The following is a 7053-nucleotide window of genomic DNA, read 5'->3' as shown; positions in this document are numbered from 1 at the left end:
AAGCAGTAGCATTTGGAAAATCAGTTCTGAAGGTGCTGAAAAGAAAAACATTTTTTTTGCTTCAGTTCAGGACTTGTTTATGGCTGCCTGCCTCTGTCTGTCAGCCTGTCATCCTCTTGGGTGGCAGCTCCCTCATTAATGACAGCATTCTGGCACAAGGGCAGCATTCCTTGGCTGGGTCTCAGGGTCCTGTGATCTCATCTCTCTTGCTTGATTTCCTCACCATGTTCCTGTCATTTCATTATAGTCTCCTCTGGTCATTACCTCCTGGGATGGAGCTGGGTCAGGACCCAAAGGTAATGGATCTACAAGGATGGTTTCCCTGTGGGACAGCATCATGAGGCCAAGTTCTAGGGGAGTGGTCTTCCCTGCTCCACCACTGAGAGGACTCCTACGGAAGAGGAGGGTGGTGGGATTGGTTGCCTGGGTTTAGGAGACTGCCTAGGCCCTGGCAGCTGGGAGGACATGTGTGCTGGGCAGGATGAGAGCTTTCCCCCAGCAAGCAGGCTGGCTGTGGGGGGAGCAGATTGTGTTTACACCTTCCCCCTACACCAGTCCCACGCTTGCGTGTTATTCCTGGGGCCTCTCCCACCTCAGGTTCTCAGCACAATCTGCACATTTGCCTCTCCTGCTGCAGAAAGCTGTGTCTTCTTCAGCCAGGAGGGCTTCTCCAGAAAATCCATGCCTGGGGCTCTCTAGGTTTCCTCCATCCCAACTCGCATCCTCGACCACTTGGGAAATCTCTCTCTCTCTCTCTCTTTCTCTCTCTCTTGCTCTCTCTTTCCCCATACACACACACACACACACACACACACATACACACACATATATACATAAATATTTTATATATATATATACACACAAATAGATACACGCATACATATATATGTATATATGTATGTATGTGACCTTCCCACTATCTGCCACCCCATCTGTCTTCTATACACATGACCTGTAAGAAGATGTTTGGGAATAGGAGGGGGGAAACCCAAGTCTTGACTTACTGTGAGTGTTCCCAGACATTTTCCTCCCCAGCAGAAGAAGCTTAAAGTAATGAGAAGAGGGTTTTGAAAAGATCCTCCCTCAATAGTAGCTAAGGACAGCAAGATAGACAGAACTGAGAGGATCATCTGGGTCCCAAACTCCTCCCCTAGGTGCTATTGGGTGATCCTGCCTCTGCCTACTGTATGGTATGGTTTTTTCTATTTCCTAACCTAGGGGTGGGGAACCTGGAGCCTCAAGGCCACATGGGGCCCTCTAGGTCCTCAGATTTGGCCCTTTGACTGAATCCAAACTTCACAGAACAAATCCCCTTAATAAAAGGATTCATTCTGTAAAACTTGGACTGAGCTAAAAGGCTGCACCCAAGGACCTAGAAGGCCACATGTGGCCTCAAGTCTGCAGATTCTTTACCCCTGTATCCTTTCATGTAAAATATGATCAAATTATTAATGCCTTAAAATTTCAAATCAGAATGACAAGGAGTAGCTGAGGCTGAGGGTAAAGTCAGGGATATAGAGAGAAAGGCAGCAAAATGAATGGTAAGAATGGGAAAAGAAACAGGAGTTGGGAGCTGCTGTTTCCTGGGATGAATACCTTCTCCTCCTCCCCACAACTTTCCTGCTGATAAAACTCTATTCTTTGTCACTGTCCTTCTGGCCAGTAAACTGATCCACATCCTCCCAGAGACTTTGAGCAAGGAGGGCATCACTCCTCCTCCCCAAGCCAAGAAGTCAAATTCTCTCCCTCCATGTGCCCTGTCCTCATATCACTGAATATTTTTTTTCTGCTTCCTGGCTCAGAAAGCAGACAGGAGGTAGCTGACCTGATATGTTTTTTTATCCTCCATCTGAATACTAATCTCTCCACTGGTAGGAGCCTGAGTGACAGCCAAAAGGCTGCTCTGAGCTGCAGGGAGGCAGGGGGCATCAGCTGGGAGCAGGAAAGGTGCTGTTCTCAGTTGCTCCTGCTGCTGAGACTCAGTGCTTTGCTATTTCTCCTAGTGCTCAGACATGAGCTGAGAGCTAATGGCATGTGTGTGTGTGTGTGTGTGTGTGTGTGTGTGTGTGTTTGAGGTGGGATGAGGGGAACAGCTGTACCATAGCAGCAACAGCCTCACTCTGGGTACTATGGCTGGATGGAGAGACCACCTCCTGTTCTCAAGCGCATGCCCCCATATATGTGTGGAATGTCTACACACACGTATGTGCATGCTTACAGATAGGTCCTCAGTAGAAATCAATGTATGCATGTGTGTATTTCCTATAGTTATCCTAGAAACCTTGCTGGGAATGTTATCTATTCATTGGGCTATTCAATTGGTCCTGCATACAGGTCTGAATTAACAACAGGATTTATTCCATATACAAGAGAAAGGCATTGCAATGCCTATGACATATGTGGGATACGGTGGTACCCGAGCCCATAGACTGTGCGGTCTGTGTATGAAAAGATCTTTAGTGATGCTCTGTTGGTGCTGCAAGGAGTACCATTGGGTCACGTTGAAATAATCCCTAAGGAAAGATCCAGGGGAGGAGGAAAAGATATTTCTTGATGAGACTTGAAATGAGAAGGGGATGCAGTGGGAAGGCCAGGAAAATTGCTTCCTTGGTAAAGGTCTGGAGGAAGCAGCTGCCTATCCCTAATGGCCTGTGATTCAGGGAGTAGAACTGGGTCTCTAATCTGTGGGTTTAGGGATGTGAGCAACTTCAGATCTGGACTAATCCCCTTCGAGATGACAATAACACAAGAACTATACTATAAGCAAGATCTTCCCCTTCAAAAATTCAGTCTCCTGCCAGTTGCCAGGGGTGCTCAGCCAAGGTTATCCTCCCTGCTTTTCAGGAATTCATTATTCAGGAATGGAGCTGACTCCAAATACAAAGTGCCACTTTCTTCCTGCCAGATGAAGGAGCATGAGTCCTGTCTGCCTAGAAGATGTCTATTCTGAACCCTGGCCATTCTCCCTCTGTTGGAAAGCAGCAAGAACTGGCAGTAGACATCTCATTAAAAAAACAAACAAAAACAAAAAAACCATTGACAGTTTGTAACCCCCATTCCCAAAAGTTAGATGTGGGGCTCTTAGAAGACATGGAAGCGTTCAGGTAACCTGAGATGAAGGGATGGGGAAGAAGAGAGAGGAGGGTCTTAGTAGATGATAGCTAACAGGGAGAGGGTGGGCTCATAGTAGGATAAACCTGGGAGAGAGAAGGGAGGAAGGATATGGACAGAAAATGGAATTCCTTGTTGAGTATTGTAAGTTCTATCTGTGGGAAATATCTGCCCTCTAGTGGGAGTGTAAGGACAGAGAAAGAAAAGGAAAGAAAGAAAGAAAGAAAGAAAGAAAGAAAGAAAGAAAGAAAGAAAGAAAGAAAGAAAGAAAGAAAAGAAAGAAGAAAGAAAGAAAGAAAGAAAGAAAGAAGAAGGAAGGAAGGAAGGAAGGAAGGAAGGAAGGAAGGAAGGAAGGAAGAAAGAAAGAAAGAGAGAAAGGAAGGAAGGAAGGAAGAAGAGAAGGAGAGAAAGAAATAAAAAAGAAAGGAAGGAGAGGAAAGGAGAGAGTGAGGGATGGAAGAAGGAAGGAAGAAAAGAAGGAAAAACAGGTTTGAGGGCATAGTTATAGAATCCTAGAATCTGATAGATTCAGATACACCCATAAACAGACCACAACATGTTCTCATATGGGGCTCATTTTTCCTAGCCCCAAACTGGGATGTGAGGTTTGACAAAAGTTTATTTGTTTTTTAATTCATGGATTTATTTATGCAGCAAATCTTAGCAAAGAACAATATTAAATCATGTAAGGAAACACTTTTTTAAATTTTAAAATAATAAAATGACAAGAAAAAAATACAACTTTGAACCATAGGCAAATAACTCCCTATACTAGTGCCTGAAAGCATTCATTGTTTTAGCACACCCATGGGAGCCAGATCAACTTTGTCCTGTTGCCAAAATTGGGGAAGGGAGAGCAAAGGGGTATTTTAAGGTAAGAAATATGGTGCTGGAAGATTTCCTCTGTTGTCCACACCATGCCAAACACCATATGCATCCCTACTGTATGTCATGTTTTAGTGAGCAATTCTGATTTTTTTTTTTGACCTGGCATGTCTATTTCTATTGTAATACTTAATGACTTGATTTCTTCAGTTACCGTTTACTGAAGAAACTGGCGTTTCTGGGACAGTTCAATGGTTTATAAGGACAATGGGACAGAATATCTGAAATTAGAACAATTGGAGGAAATCTGGCTCTCTTTGCCATGAAGCCAGCATGGCTTAGTGACTAAAAGGCTGGCCCTGGATTCAGGAAGCCCTGTCTCTGATATAAACTGTGACTGCAAGTCACTTAAAACTGCTTCAGGCAGTTTTTCAAGACCATAAATTAGAGAGAAGTTGCTTGTATACATCTCCCCAGTGTTGTTTCCAATTAGCATGATGGATACCTTATAGTCAAACCCCACCGTGAGTTCACAAACCCTCTCTTGCAATATCTTGTCTAACTGCTCATTCATAACCTATGAAACTGATTGCTCCCTCTAATTTTGTTTCACCTACAGTCATGTTTTCCAGGAACCAATTAATGATATTAGGCAGGATGTGCCTGTTTATCCTTGCTATTGAGATGCTTACAGCTGATTAGGGGAGACAGGACAAAGATATGAGAGAATATTAGATGTAAGAACACACAGTTACAGTTGCACAGAACTTTGCACTAAACTATGTACTAAATGTTGGCATTTCTGAAATGACAGCCATAATTTCCTTATGTGTAAAATGAGAAGTTTGGATGTGATGATTTTTAAAGCAGTCCCCTTTGATGCTAATATTCTACGGTTGTTTGGAGTAATGGGGAAATTGGTGGGTTTATGCTGGGAAGACTTCAATTAAATTACACTAAATTATATATATATATATATGTGTATATATGTATACACACACACACACACACACACATATAGCTCACAATCGTTCTGTACCCAATAAGACACAGCTTTATTGATGTCTTAGGGGCTGCAAGAAGGTTTCATTAACTGAATATCTCTCATACCAGATGAACTCATTCCTGAAATTCCACAAGCAAATACCCTTAGAAAAAGCAACATGGTACAATGGAAAGAATGCTAGATGGATTTATAGTTACAGGTCATTGTTTCAAATCCTGGCTCTGCTACAAGGGTGTTGGGCAAATCCTTCTCTGGGCTTCAGGTTCTCCAACTATGAAATGAAGGAGATGAAGTTAGGTGACCTTGAAGATTTCTACCATTTCTAAGTCTATGCTTCTGTAGGAAGGTTCTTATTCTACTAACTCCCACGCACACTAACAGCTAAGGTTCCTAGGGCATGGCTGGCTACATCTCTTCCTCAAGGTCTTAGGGGTACCCCTGAGGGACATTAGGGTTCTCTGATACTGTCAGCTTGAGTCCTCATTCTGTTGTGTTTTCCCCAACTCCAACAGCATTTATTAGTGATTACTGCCTCAGTATCATCTAACATGATTATATCTCCTTAATATCATTGATAAGCAATTAATCTTTTGTTATTAATTTTTATTAAATTTATTTTAAAAGTTTATAAATTAAATTTATACATTTATTTATTTTGTTATTAAATTTATTTAACTAACAGCTTTTATAAAGGGATATTTGCTGAGAAAATATTGCAAGAACAGAAGTAAACATACTCTCCCCCTCCGAAAAAACCCTAAGGCACATTCTCTCCTTACCACCTTACTCCCTGTGGCTACTCTTAATAAAGCAAATCCTACAAATATTCATCCCACCATGTTCACTTCCAAATGTGCTATCAATCAATCAACATTTATTAAGTTCCTACTTTGTGCCAAGCACTATGCTAAGCTTTGGGTTTACAAAAAGAGTCAAAAGACAATCCCTGCCCTCAAGGAGCTTACAATCAAATGTACAGAGTTACTCTATTGTGTGCAAGACATGGCTTCTTGGCTGCCAGGTTAGTTTACAGCTGGGGTTGGTCAAGCAGTCTGCTCCTCAAGGCTGTGCTGGCTTACCAGGCTCTGCTGCTAGCAGACTCTGGCATAAATTCTGGTTTCTGAACCTCTGGTGGCATTTCTTACCTTTTAGTCTCCCAAGACCAAAGCTTAGTCTGTTCCATCTCCTGCATCTGCTCACCAAAGAATAGAAAGAATAAACACAAAAAGGCAAAGTAACCAAGGTGCACCTGTTGAAGGCCGCATATTGGCCTGGGTGGCAAGAAAAGGCCCCTGGAGCTACTTTTCTCTTCATCCAAGCTGAGTTCTTACCCCATTCAGATGTTGTTGTTGTCTCTACCGTCTCTGTCCAAGTCCATGTTCATTGTTTCCATGACATCTCATTCTCTGCTGTTCCCGTCTCCTTTTGCCTTCAATCTTTCCCAACATCACAGTCTTTTCCAATGAGTCCCGTCTTCTCATTATGCGGCCAAAGTATTTCAGCTTCAACTTCAGTATTTGACCTTCCAGTGAATAGTCTGAAGTTAATTTCTTTAAGTATTGACTGGCCTCCTTGCTGTCCAGACTTTTGAAAGTCATCTCCAGCACCACAATTCAAGTGTCAATTCTGCAGAGCTCAGCTTTCCTTATAGTCCAATTCTCATAGCCAGACATTGCCAGTGGAAAAAAAGCTTTGACATTCATCTGTAGGGAAGAGCAATTTGGCTAGTTAGTGCCTTTTGTAAGCACACTCAATTCTAGCTTAAGAGCTAATTAAAAGCCTTTAAAAAAAACCACAATATAGCAAGCACAAAGGAAATAGTCACGTACCTAGCACATGCACTGAAGTGCAGGGTCAGACCCTTCATTATGAGCATCCAGAAACAGGCTCCCCAAGCATCTACTAGATTAATACCAGGCAGAACAGATTGTCTATGTTCAAAGGACTGGGCCCCTATTGGTCCATCACTGTTATACTCCTAGGACCTCAAACCCCATTAGCCATACAATACAAAAAACCCTGAAGGCAACAATAGGATTTATTTATTGCTGCACAGAGATAGAAAATAAGACACTAACTTCTTCAAGGAGTTTATAGTCAAGTAAGGGTTA

The sequence above is a fragment of the Trichosurus vulpecula genome, chromosome 4, assembly GCF_011100635.1.
Source record: "Trichosurus vulpecula isolate mTriVul1 chromosome 4, mTriVul1.pri, whole genome shotgun sequence".
Classification (NCBI taxonomy): Eukaryota; Metazoa; Chordata; class Mammalia; order Diprotodontia; family Phalangeridae; genus Trichosurus; species Trichosurus vulpecula.
Note: the sequence above shows the minus strand (reverse complement) of the source record.